Source organism: Bactrocera tryoni, chromosome 5, assembly GCF_016617805.1.
Source record: "Bactrocera tryoni isolate S06 chromosome 5, CSIRO_BtryS06_freeze2, whole genome shotgun sequence".
Taxonomy (NCBI): domain Eukaryota; kingdom Metazoa; phylum Arthropoda; class Insecta; order Diptera; family Tephritidae; genus Bactrocera; species Bactrocera tryoni.
Window position 1 is genome coordinate 75,139,410 of NC_052503.1, and position 14,363 is coordinate 75,153,772.

The 14,363-nt window shown below is 39.2% G+C and overlaps 1 protein-coding gene across 2 annotated transcripts in view; it reads right to left on the reverse strand.

The window, feature by feature from the left end:
- Positions 1 to 14,363, reverse strand: part of LOC120776675 — a 222,251-nt gene that overhangs the window by 182,261 nt on the left and 25,627 nt on the right. Inside the window, exon 2 of one of the 2 annotated variants that reach the window (XR_005705453.1) lies at positions 10,466 to 10,592. The exons of the other annotated variant lie outside the window; for it this stretch is intronic. The gene's annotated coding sequence lies outside the window, so the exon portion shown is untranslated. The remainder of the gene's footprint in view (positions 1 to 10,465; positions 10,593 to 14,363) is intronic. 2 annotated transcript variants of the gene reach the window in all.

Genomic DNA, 14,363 nt, shown 5'->3' on the forward strand with positions numbered 1-14,363 from the left:
CGAACGGCAAACAATATTCGAATAAAATTTGAGTCAAAAGCAAATGACAACCATATTAAATGCTGCAATGGAAAGTCAAAAGAAGAACACTTGCGAAATTTTGCTGCAAAGACACGAATGAAAATCAGTTTTTCATCGAATAGACATTTCCGATGAAAAATTGTTTAAATTTGCTTGTCCTAAAGGGAGAAAATCATGGGTTAATACGTGACAACCATCAACATCGACTGGAAAAACAGAACATAAGGAAGCGTCGGAGACTCTAGATTAAGTTTAAGTTAGGTACATAGGCTGATTACTCATGAGACCACGAATAACACCACTTAGACTGATAAAGACGCTTGTCCGTTGTAATGCAGAATCACTAGGTATTGATCAAAAAGATCTTCGCATGTCGACAAAACGTTTAGAAACTGCCATAAGTTTATTTAATCTTCAACATTTGTCTGTCGAAAGCTGGACAGCGTTGAAGAAAGTCCTGGCCACTAGGCCAGAGCAGTATGGAAGCTCAACTGATAGTAGTTTTGGCTACGAGAGGATTAACTCTGGTACCACGGGGACCAGGAGCCCTTGGAGCTTGCTTCAACTTGCTGATCCGGACTGGCTTCTCGGAGAGTATCGTGGTGATTGTGGTTAAAACCCGAATGCGGGAAGTAGTGACACTTTGTTAGTTCAATGTAGAGTTGCATTGAAACCGGGTGTCGGAACCAAAAGTACGGCAGAGATTTCAGATGGGGCTCAAACCCCACAAAGGTGGTTAGTGTGTTCATTCCATACTGCCAATAGGTACCAAATAAGCTTGACATTTTCACGGTGCTGATCAATGCATTGACTTGATCCGCAGTGCCCTTTAGCGCCATGGAGTAAGACTGTCGTCAACAGGTACCCACGTTAAACACACCGGACGTTAAAGTGAAGAAAGTGTCTAGATGTTTCCATTTCATAGCAACTTTGAAAAGCTGCGTCCTCTATAATTTTAAGACACGCCGAATGAATGCCAATCTTGTTAGGACACTTTTCATATCGGCGATGTCAGGCTTGTGAAGAATTAGCTCTGGATATATATTATTATTATATTTCACTTTGGCCCAGTAGGCTTTCGGCACCCCTCAAGTGCTGGTAGCTAATCAACGCTTGCTGAGCTCGGCCGAAGTCTACCAAAGAATATCCGTTCTGACGGAGTTTTGGTATGCGTGAAATTTCTTGAAAGCTCATCGGTTTTACAATTTCGGCGACTCCGCTGTGGTCAGGTGTCGAGATAAGTTTATGCTGCTGCTAGTGGGGTAATGCAAACCTTGACTAGCTTTGAACTCACTGTCAGTGAGATCTATGCAGAGACTTTATAAAAATAGAAATTGTTCAGATCGGTTAACTATAGTATATAGCTGCCATACAAACTGATACACCTAAATGCAGTCCTTGTATGAAAAACTTTTGTATTTCGCGGGATAACTTCACGAAATTTGGCATGGATCATTACCTAAAGCAACGGTACAATTTGCGCAGAAATTGCTCAGATCGGTCAACTATTGCATATAGCTGCCATACAAACTGATACACCTAAATGCAGTTCTTGTATGAAAAAGTTTTGTATTTCTCGGGATAACTTCACGAAATTTGGCATGCATCATTAGCTTAAGCAACGGTACAATCGGCGCAGAAATTATTCAGATCGGTCAACTATAGCATATAGCTGTCATACAAACTGAACGTTCAAAATCAAATACCTGTAAATAATTTTTTGTATTATTGAAGTGTATTATAGTCTCAGTGCAACCGAAGTTAGCGTTTTTTTTTCTTGTCTCTCGTTAGGTCTTTCTACTGCAAAAAAAAATATATATACATATATATAGTAATGAATATAAGCTATAATAATGGCATTAATTTGAAAATACTGACAGCCTGTCCTCCTATCACCGCCCTCATGTCTACCATGTAACACACCCACCACAACTTAACTGTAAATTGCTTGCAATTTTTCGCTATGGCAAATTTCGTTGCAATTGTGCAATTGTTTGTGCTTTCGCTTTCATTGTTAGCAGATTTACTATAATTGCATTGATTATTGTAGTTGTGAGCAATTTATTGCTTATGCATGTATTGGGCGTAGCAGTGTATGTGTGCAGCACTAAAATCATTTTCTGCTTAATTTTTCTTATTTTCCGCTTTCTTCAATCCTTTATGGCGCTCACAGTGCAGCTTAACTTTTGGGTGCTGCTTTGTTTCCTCGCTTATGGAAATGTGCATTTATGTGGCTGTGGCAGGAACTGCACTCTGCGCACAGGAAATCAATTAAATTCACTCTTTCAATTCAATATTTCTTTCAATTTTCATTGCATTAATGCGATTTTGTGCTTATTTTACAGAAATTTTGTTTATACATATTTTTTTGACTTGGCGCGTTGTGTGTGTGCAACAGTATATATAGTATGTATATGTGCCTGTAGTTGCATATTTTGCCGTTGCTCTGGTTGCATGCCTCACTGCACATGTTTTTCTTTCACAAAATTAAAAAAGCATTTATTTGCAACCAAAAAAATTTCAAAAACCAAATAATAATAACAATAAAGCAAAAAATAAATAAATTATAATAACAACTGTTGCGCACCACAGACACTTTCGACTCTCTAAATGAAGAAATGTTGCATTGAAATTCGAAAATAATGCGTCTACTACTTTTTCGTTGCTTGCCACAAATCTCCGATTGAACGGCAACTTCCTCCAGCCCAAAAGCAAATTTATTAGTTTTCAACAATTGATTTATAGCATAATTTTAGAAATTAAAACGGCCAACAAATAAACCTTAATGCAGCGCACCGCCGAACCGATAAATATAAATGTATGTAAACAGGAAAAAAACTCGCGTCAGTAGCACATACACACATACATATGCGGGGCAATTGTTGTAATGGTGGTCCGGAGACCTTTAATCGCGGTAAATGTAGATATGTATGTGAGCACAGCGGAAGCCTTGCCGCCAATTCAGCGCAATATTTTTTCTACAATATGCATACACACATACATACATATATGCATAAGCTTTTAATACATACATATACATATATACATATATATACATACATATATATACTTGTATATACAAATATACTTATCTCCACTGTTTGCCCCTATCCACAAGCCGTTTATTTTCTCCGGGATTTACGACTGCTTTCACATGGATTTTTAGGTGTAACCGCCACTCCACTGCAATGCCTGCGCCGCGCACACCAAACACCAAGCACGCACATACATACACACATGCAAACACGTAAGATACAACAACATACAACATATAACCGCTCAGCGTCCACCGACTGCCGTCTTTGGCAATACGGATTCATGCCTGCACGGCTGCAATCGCTGCGCCAGCAACAGTGCCGCCCGTTCAGCCGCGGCAATCGTCGTTTTGGTTGATTGGCGCTGGCTCAACGGTTCACTGCCTGCGCTGCTTAATCAAAAGAATTATTATTGTAATTAACTTGGATGAAAAATACGCTTCCCGCTGCAATTACACATTCAAATGGGCGACTATGAGCCTTAGTAAGTGCATACGTATGCAGTAAACTCGTAGTACAGTGGCGTGAGTGAAATTGTAGTGCATTTGGTTGAATAGTAAACATAATTTATATATATATATATGTATATATATATATATACATATATTCTAGATATAAGTATGTATATACTTAGTACATACATATGTATATTATCTTTAGAGGTCCGTCTTTCTTCTCCTTGTCTGCGAGTTCTTTAGAGCACTTTAATAGACTGAATAGTAGCAAAAAGACGGAAATGCTCATTTCTAAAGACCTCCAAGTCAACGCATCAATATTCCCTTAATTTTCAAATACTTCACTCTATCAAAATACCAGATGAAATCACGACTTTTTCCCATTTATTTGGCAACTCAAACAAAGCGTAACCTTTTCAAGCTAAACGGGTTCAGAGCCATTCAGAGGAAGCACAACGTGAGCTTTAAGAACAACTCCAACGGCAGCTCTTGAACTGGCACTAAACCTGCCACCTATGTATAGAACACTTTGCTGCAAACTACGCAGCAAAATCGGCGGGACGTCTACTGGCTGCAATAGAATTATCTATATGAGAACGGGCATAGCTCGGTGGGTAATGACGGTTTGGCAAATACCGACTATATGATCCCAGTTTTCAACAGGGAGAGACGATTCAAACTAAACATTGAGAAAGATGGTTAACTTAAAGATATGTTTGCTACGCGAAACACTCTAAACATCTATAGAGATAACTCGAAAATGGACAATGGATGTACTGCCCGTAGTGAGGCATAAGGTAGTCTTTAAGGTTGCTAAACCACTATAAAATATTTCAGCTGAAGTCTTTGCTATTGCGAAAGCTGCGGAGCTGGTCACTAATGCACCTGCAGGCAGTTCCAGAGTCAACATCTACTTAAACAGCGTAGCTGCAATCAAGGCAGTAACCTCGTAGCGGATATCCGCCAGAAGTGACTTGGAAAGCAGGACAGCAGTGGAAAGTGTTGCCAAGAGCAAGCAACCTCACTTCTACTGGGTACCAGGATATAAAGGCATCAAGGGCAATGAAATAGTGGACGAGCTAAAAACTGTGGACGGCTAAAATCCGAAAACGTGATCAACATTGGGAAACCCATGCATTGTCTACATAACTATCTAGACAGAAGCGTGGTCAAGAAAATCAAAACCCCATGGAACGAGCTACATGGGTATAAAAATGCAAAAGTCATCGATAGTGAGGCTACAGAGTCTGTCAAAATTCGCGTCAAACACAGGCATCCTAAAGGTTGACTACTACTCTTGAACCTAGCAACTGTACTCCATCTGGTATCGCAATCCATATAACTTTTAGTTAGTTCTAACCTTCACACGGTGCTGGTATAAATTATAACAGCTGTCGGTTTCTTTGTTTGAGAATTTTATCATTTTAAGTAAAACAACTTTTGTTATTGTGAAGTGAAAAAGCAAAAAAGTATACTGCCGTAGCCAAGGTTTGGATTGATCAACATTACTTGGAATCAACCTTTGGAAAGTGGTTTGCTAAGTTCGAATGGAGTGAAATGAGCACTAAGGACGATGAAAGCAGTAGGCGACAAAAGTAGATGCTTCAGGAATGTCAACCATGAAGGATTGGTATGCTAAGTTCAGACATGAGCACCGAAGGCGGTGAACGCAATGAATGCTCAAAACAAGTTGTTACCGACGAAAACTTCATAAAGGGCCATACTCTATAGATAGCAACCGGACGTGTATATTATATTATTTACAAATATTTGGGTAAGACAAAGCCATAAACAAAGAGAGTGCCGCGCGAGCTCACTTTTGACCCAAAACAACGACGAGTTCATGAACTGGAGCCGTGTTTGGAGATGTTCAAGGAAAATAATGCATTGGTATGTAACAATGAATGAAACATTGCTCCATAACTTCACTTCGAAGTCCAATCGACAGTCAACCGAGTGAACTGCACACGATGAACCCGCTTGGAAAACGCAGTTGGCCGGAAATGTTATGGCGTCTGTCGTTTGGGATGTGCAAAGAATAATTGTTATTGACTATCTTGAAAAGTAAAGACCAACAACGGCGACGGACGAAATCGCGTAGAAGCGGAGCGGAAAAATAAAGTGCTGTTCAGTATGCCAATGCACCACGTCACTAGTCAGTGAAAACGTTGGCAGAAATCTGTAAATTGTACTTCGCATTGCTTCGACACCCACCGTATTCTCTAGATCTGGCCTCCAGCGACTGTTTTTTGTTTTCAGATCTCACAAGAATGCTCGCTGGAAATAAATTTTCTTCGAATGAAGTGGTGCTTGCCGAAACTAAATCCTATTTTGAAGCAAACGACAAATCGAACTACAGCGATGGTACCGAAGAGCTAAAGGGTCGGTAAAATCAGTGTATCAGGTTTGAAGGGCACTGTGCCGAATATAAAAAATACTCTTTTCAAAAAAATGTGTTTTACGTTGGTAGGCGGGACACTTGTCAATTGATCTATTAAAAAGAAGAAAAGTATGAAGGAACGTATGACGTCATTCAGTTAGATTTTGTGTAACTGCGGAAGACTTTCTAGCAAAACTGATCTGCTCAGAATTTTCTGTCAATAAATAAGAGTTTCTCCTTATTTTGCGTAAGAAGATTCTGCGATATTCTACTATCGTGAACGTCAACAAATTTCAGCATATTTTTTTTCACTTTCACTGGGTCCACACCGAGTTGTGGAATTAATTCCCTTTAACCCTTTTTATTGCATTTATTAAAGTTTTCGTACTTTTCCTAATTGAATATATTTACATAAAATACACACCCACACACACACATTTGATGATGATGTGGGTATGTATTGTTGAATAGCCGCGTCTGCTTTTATGTAATATTTATGCAAATCATTAGAACGCCTTCATTCAAGTTTATTGTGCGTCGCCAAAAGCCAACAACAAAAACCGGCAATAAAAGTGCCACCAACGCTGAAACCTCAAAAGGATCAAGTGTGAATTTACGACCCAAACCCAAATGCCGCACCAAGCCACACAACCCTTGTAACACGATGAGCGACGCAAAGGGTTGCGGTGCGGTCAGCGGCGCTGGGAAGGTATTTATTTATGCGATTTTTTTATATTTTCACTTTGTGCATTAGCATTCCAGCAATATAACACACATATTTTGCCTTTTGTGTGGGGTAAAACTTGTCCCATTAAATTTACTGGAGCAAAATAGGAACAAATGTTAATTGCTCAACCTGCACACTGCCAACGGTTGACTACGTTAGTAAGTTTGGTGCGGATACGCGCACTTGCGTAACTGTCACAAGTACTTTATAAGTTTCACTTACTTGCCAAATGGCATTTATGCTGACCTCATGACCTGTAGAACAAATTTCGTATAACCGGTTCGTTCTTTCCAAAGCAGTGCACCACTCGAGCCGTCGCGCTGTCTATGAAACTTCGCTAAATCATACATTTTTGACATTCCTGGGTGGGCATTGTTGCGTAAGCGCCCTCGTTGTCACCGCCCTTCCTAACCGAGAAGCTTGTGTGCCCATAATGTTTGCATGCCCTCGCACAAACATTTCTGTGTTTTATTTCACGTTTACCATTTTTAATGACAGGAAACGGTTGATGGAAATGGCAGTAGCTGTTGCTGCTGCGTAGAATGGGTTAAGAGGCTTAAGTGCTAATAAAAATTAATATTCACTTGCTACTAAATGGAATTTCCACGCGCGTTTCGTACAGCTCTATTCAAATCGGTTGCCTATTCCAAAGCAACACTGTGCTAGTGAAGCAATCGGCCAGCGAAGTAATAGAAAATGTGGCGAGTGACAGCTGCTGCCCAAATTGTTGTTAATGTCGGAAAGGTGGGGGATTTTTGCAGTTAATTGCTAAGAGCATACTTGTTTTTGGCATAACCCTTAGCTTAGTTGAAGTTTTTCGGGCGTTTTGATTTTTGTGTGTAATTTTCTTTTCAGCATCTGATAAGTGGGGCCGCGTAGCGCATTTATTACATATTTTCATTATTTTTTGAAAATATGCTTCATGTAAAATAAGCAGAATGTACGGGTGATATAGCATGAATTACACTAAGATCAGTCTAGATGAAATTTGGTTGGCATTCACCAATGTTATAAAAGTATAACTTACTTCTAAGACCAGTATAGCGAATCTGGCTATACACTAAGAAAAATAGAGTTAAATTTGAGAAAAGACGATTGTTGATGAGTCAGGAGGAGTCGTTCCCACGACAATCGGATCTAAGTAACCCGAAAACCCCAATTTTTATTCGGCAAATGACTGCACCACACCCCGAGACCATTCGGCGAAAATAGTTCAGGTAAGTACTCTGTCGCTACACAAACAAAAACTGTTGAACAAAAAGTTGACTCATCCCTCTAGGGAACATACATATATGATGTATATTGTTGTTATACATATGTATGTCGAGGTATAAGCAACCCTAAAAGAAAACGTAACCCACAGTTGAGAAACCATTTAAGAAAACTGAAATCCCTCACCTTCACTCATATTCTCATATCTATACAATCTATTATTCGAGGGCACTTTTTAGACTGTCTCAAATAGTAACATTTATGCCCCGAAGACCTAAAATTGTCACGATGTTTTTAACACCCAGAAAGAAACGTCGAAGACCATATCAAATTTATACGGATTTATGCTTATATGAAACATGGATGATGACGACCTGAGGAGAGAAAGCACTTGAAGCATTGGAGAAAACTGTGCTTTGCAAGAACTTTAGAGCCGCCCGCGTCAACGTATTGAAGTAGACGACACCACGAACTGTTTGAGCTATATGTCGACAAGACGAATAAAAGCTCAACGAATATGCTCGCTATGAGACACCGTTAGCATGGAAGATGATGATCCAACGAAAATCTGGTTCATCTCGAGGCTCATAGGGGGCCAGCGGAAGCAAGGGCGCCCACCCATACAATGGGAGAACCAAGCGTATGCTGATCTGACTGCACTCCGGATGTGCAACTGGCCGACATCGTAAAGGAGAGAGGCTACTGACGAAGTTTCGTGTTCTCGGACCAGATCGATTCACGGTTGAAGATATCTATAATCAGCATGACCTTTGGGTGGACAACGGAAGCAAGGGCGCCCATGCAAAAAATGGAAGAACTAATTTCATAGTGACTCGTCTGCTCTTGGGATGTACAACTGGCGTGACCAGGTAAAGGATAGAAGCAACTGGTGAAGTTTCGTGTTCTCGGCCCACACCGACCTACGGTTGCTGTGCCAGAGGAGAAGAGATATCTATAATCAGCGTAACGGGCTGAGTCGATTTAACAAGTTCGTCTTTATATACTCAAACCAGTCTTTCAGTTTTTGAAATATAGGGCTAAAGTTTCGCACACGTCTTTTACTCTTAGCGGAACAGCTCATTTGTTGGCACCGCGGATTTTGAACAAAGACAGTATATAGCCGCCATACAAACTGAACGATCAAGCTCAAGTCCTTGAATGGAAAACCATTATTCTTGTTTAGGTATCGTCGCGAATTTTGCGATAAATTATTGTCCAAGACAACGCTACAAAATACAAAGAAATTTTCCAGATTTGACTAATATTAGCATAGAGCTGCCATACAAACTGAATGATTAGAATCAAGTTCTTGTTAGAAAAACTTTTTTATTTGACGAGATGTTTTGACGAAATTCAGCACAGAATACTAGCTGAGCTAACGCTACAATATGCGAAGAAAATTTTCTAGATAGAATCACTATATCGTATAGCTGCCATATAAACTGAACGATCCAGCTCAAGTTCATGTAAGGAAAACTTTTTTATGTGACGAAATATTTTCACGAAATTTGGCATGGACTTTTTTTCGAAACAACGCTATAATATCTTAAGAAGTTTTCTAGATCGGTCTACTACTGAATATAGCTGCCATACAAACTGAACAATCAAAATCAAAACCTTGTAAGGAAAACTTTTTTATTTCATGAGCTATCTTCACAAAATTTAACGTAATATTTTGTCAAGGATAACGCTATAAATTCTGAAGAAATCTTCTAGGTTGGACCACTATATCATATAGCTGCCATACAAACTGAATAATAAAAACCAAAATCCTTGTATGGAAAACTTCTTAATTTTAGAAGATATCGTAACGAAATTTTGCAAAAATTATTGCAGGAAGTAACTCTATAGTCTACGCAGAAATTTTCCAGATCAGACTAGTATAGCATATAGCTGCCATACAAACTGACCAATCAAAATCATAATTGAGACTTTTTTATGCTATTTTATGCTATAAAAAACCCACCTGTGAAGGGAGTTAGAGCTATGGTACAGCCGAAGTTAATGCTTTTCTTTTTTTTACTACAATTTTACACTATTGAGATTTTATACGGCTGACCTTAAAAATAATGAATATGAAAGGGTAATTGAATGAGACACAAATTCCAAAAATATCTTTTTCTGTTGTAGAGAAAACTGTATATTTTTGCCGAAAGCGAAAGGAAGTTAGGAGTGTTGATATGTTTTTAGCACAGCTTGGAAATAGTCGAATCTCTTATAACAGAAGGGTAGCTGAGCGTATACTCAGTGTCATTCATAGACCAAATTTGCCTTTGCGAATTAGAAAAATCAAAGGAGACTTTTCATAGCACCGACAAGCGTATTCAATTAAAAAATGATAAATGATTGCAAAGACGCTAATTAAACAAGCGTCAAGAGGCCATAAAAACCGCTGCCAACACACTCGTAACCTTTCTATTTGAGTTGCAAAAGCTATTCAAATAGCTTAATTTTTAATTAAAATACCTACACACACACACAAACACATGAACGCATGCCTACAAGTGCGCAATGTTCTGCCGTTGCCATTGCAAGCGAAAGGCTTATTACCATGCCACATACCAATTACTAAACACACACACACACACACATAAGTTATGTAGTAGGCTTGTACATGCAAATTACACTCACTTACCAACACATAAATAGTTTGACTAGTGCAAAGGCAGCTACTACAAATTCAATGAATGTTGGCTGAACTGCAACAACGCCGAACGCTTGGTTGATGGCAACTTCTGCTGTTTTGACTTGCTGCAGCGGCGCTGGAAAGCGAAAAAAAGACAGACTTAAATAAAAAAAAAATATAAAAAGTATAGCAAGCGGAAGTGAACGCGGCAGTAATTATAGCCAAGTGGCAGAAGTAGAAATCATAATACCCGGTTACTTGTTCCGCCAGCCAACTTTTCCCTACACTTGCCCCACTAATTGACGCAGGTATGACTTGGCCTTTTTTGATCCTTTGGCGCGCTGTGAAAGCAAGTACACTTTTCATTGTGTGCTTGTTGCTTATGGATTTGTGTCTAGCACATACACACGCGCCTATATATATATATATATATGTGTGTGTGTGTGCGTTTGTGCGCAATTTCTGAGGGAAATGTGTTTAATTAGACCTTTAAATGCGCGCGTTCGCGTACAAATGAAAACTTTTATAATTAAGCCATGAAGTGTGCACAGGAATTGAAAAGCCGCACCGCGCGTCTGTACACCGCTCTCCGCCACTTCCTTTTCCCCCGGTTGCTGCGCGAATTTCTCTTCATTATGCTGGTGGCAGGGCTTGCCACATGCAGCACCTACGTTGTAAGTGTAGAAAAGTGCTAGATTCATTGCTTGAACCTTTGCTGCTAGGCACTTAGGTTTCATGTATATATGTATGGGTGACGGTATGCCTAGATAAATTTATAATAATTTTTCGTTACAGCTTTCACCTCGCGCCCTTTATTTGCGCGCCTACAGCTTTAATATTGCGTTGCTTACTAGACGAGCTGTCTTTGAGAATTCTTGCTAATTTGACAAACAACAAAAACATGCCAATATGAGCACTACAGTTAGGACTGCTGTCAAATTGGTATAAGACTGGCTCAAGCCAAGCTCAAAGCAACCAAAAGTTGTAGAATTCGTATTTCAATATCTAAGTAGTAGATTACTAATACACACTCATTCCTACAAACACAAAAATATATATATTTCTTATAATCACTTTCTCAGTTAACTCTCAGTTAACTCCAGCCGAACCCGGATAAGTCCAATAGTCCTCCACTGCCTGCTTTTCCAACCAGTTGCCACGCTGTTGTTGTTACCACAGCACCACTCCTTTCTTGCAGTCCCTTCGCTTTTCCACTTTTACAACTCATACATACAAACACACCTTACCCAACTTATGTAATGCTTTGTACGCATACGTAACTAAGTTGCAAAGGTTTGTTGCAGTAACAGAGTAGCGCTCATAAAAAGGATTAATTGCGCGCAATTAAAGAAAATATATTGCCAACTGTGTACACGCCCACTTTAATGCTCAACTCGCCTGCTTTCACCAGCTAGCATGCTATGTTGCTACATACCTAGCTGATAGAGTCAACACTCGCCTCGCCATCAAATTGTGTTATGTGGTGGCAACGTCAGAGCTCACTTGCCTACTCATAACTCAAACCCTAGCAAAGCAGCAAAGATTTAAGCAAATGCTAGCAATATTGTGCAGAGAAAAGATGGAAAAGATGTTTGTAGATGGGATGCGTGATTAAGAGATGCATTATATGCACTGAAGAAAATGATTGGTGCAAAAGCAGTTCAAAAACAAAAGAGCACGATGACAAAAGTTAAGTTCGGTTGCACCGAAGCTATAATACCCTTCACTTTTGATAGCATAAAAGGTATGAAAATATATTTATGCTGATGTCGATGGATTAATTTGGCTGGGAGTTATGAGCTATAGTAGTCCGGATGTTCGGATAATGAAGTTTTTGCCGCCAACAAGAATCCATGATAAATTTCTTGACGATGTCTCATCAAACTAAGAAGTTTTCCATACAAGGATATGATTTTGAGCGTACAATTTGTTTGACAGCTATATGCTATAGTTATCCGATCTTGTCCAATACAAAAGTTTTTCATACAAGGACTTGACTTCGACCGGTCACTTTGTATGACAGCTATTTGCTGTAGTGGTCCGAGCTAAACAATTTTTTCGAATATTGTAGAATTTTCTTGAAGAATGATCCATATCAAATTTCATGAAGATATCTTGTGCAATACAAAAGTTTTTCATACAAGGACTTGACTTCGACCGGTCACTTTGTATGACAGCTATTTGCTATAGTGGTCCGAGCTAAACAATTTTCTCGAATATTTTAGAATTTCCTTGAAGAATGATGCATGCCTAATTTCGTGAAGATATCTTGTCAAATATAAAACTTTTACATACAAGGACTTGAGTTCGATTGGTCACTTTGTATGACAGCTATATGTTGTAGTGAACCGATATGAATAATTTGGTCGGAGATTGTAGAATTGCCCTGGAAAATAATGCAAGCCAAATTTTGGTAAGGTATGTCGTCAAATAAAGATATTTTCTATACTAAGACATGATACAGATCGTTCAGTTTGTATGACAGCTATATGCTAAAGCAGTTCGATATTGCCCATTGCGACAAATAAAAAGCCTCTTGTAAAAAAAAAGCTTTCGCAAAATTTGAGATTAACATTTCAAAACATGAGCTCGTAGTGTTGGTCCTTTATATACTATTTATAGGATTCCCGGTGTTCCTTCTGAGAGTTACACACACAGTCGAATTTGAAGCTTTAACGGGGTTTCATTTCCAAAATGAACGAGGCAAGCTAAAATTAGAAGTGCGCTGGGTTTAGGATTCACTACGTAAAAACACACCCGAGTGCAATGAACCCAAAAGCCTTCCCGGTGTTGTAAACTCGGCTATAACCTCGAAAGCCTCGAAAGACTTTCTTTCAGAGAGATGAGCATTTACTCCGACAGCAGAGCGACAATACTAACTTGAGCTCGCACACTGTGCTTTCAAAGTTAGTTAGGGAGTGCCTAATCTCACTAGATATAGAACCAAGCTACTTCATTATCAAACTTGTTTGGTTTCTTGATCATAGTGAAATCATTGTTAAGTGCATATCCGATTAGCTAGCCAGAGCGGGCAACTTTCCACCGCTCACATTGGTATAAGATCGAATTGGTGGATCCGTGGTGTCATTTCTCGTTCTAACAGTGGACCTATAAACCTCATATGCGACTAGCTTGCGTTGGTTGATGGCCAGACTCTGCGCGACTGCAAGATACTTCTGGTCTAGAGTAGAAGAGATCTACTGAACTCTTTGCCTTGACAAAATTCATCTTATCGTAAACGTAGGACTTCTTGCTAGAAATCGTAGGACTTCTTACCGAACACTATCATATGGGCATTTATGCTGTAAAGCTAAAGATACAAATTGCCAAAGTTGTTTGGAAGAAGTTTAGGTAGGTACTCACTTTCTCGAACCGCTAGGTGAACTAGCCACTTTTTCCTCCACTGTACAGCTTTTGCAAAACTAAGGTTGAAACATCTAAGCAATCAGTCGACATTTGGCGAACCAGGAGACATAGTCGAAACTGATATTAGCCTTCCCAACAAATTAGTGATGGACTTAAAGCTCTTGGTCCATTTATGAGGTTTTGGATGATTAATTTATATATCGATGGTCAGTCGATCTTTGGTTGACAGTCACTTTCTCGGACCACTTGGGGAACCAGTCGCTTTCTCCTCCATTTTCAAGCTTTACCAAGACAGTGGTTGAAACATCTCGTTTTATGAAGTCCGGCTATAAACTGTCCAGCTGAGTTCGTTTTGGGGATCGACCATTTAAACTAACCTAACTTGAACTAAGAGTATTCCGTAGCTTAAAAATCAGTACTTTGATCATTTAATTAAAAAATTAAAATCTTCTTACTAAAAATCCTGCTACAATCCCAGAAATATACATTCTGGGAAGATCACGGTTATTATGTTAAAATTGAGACACTTACAACAGATTAG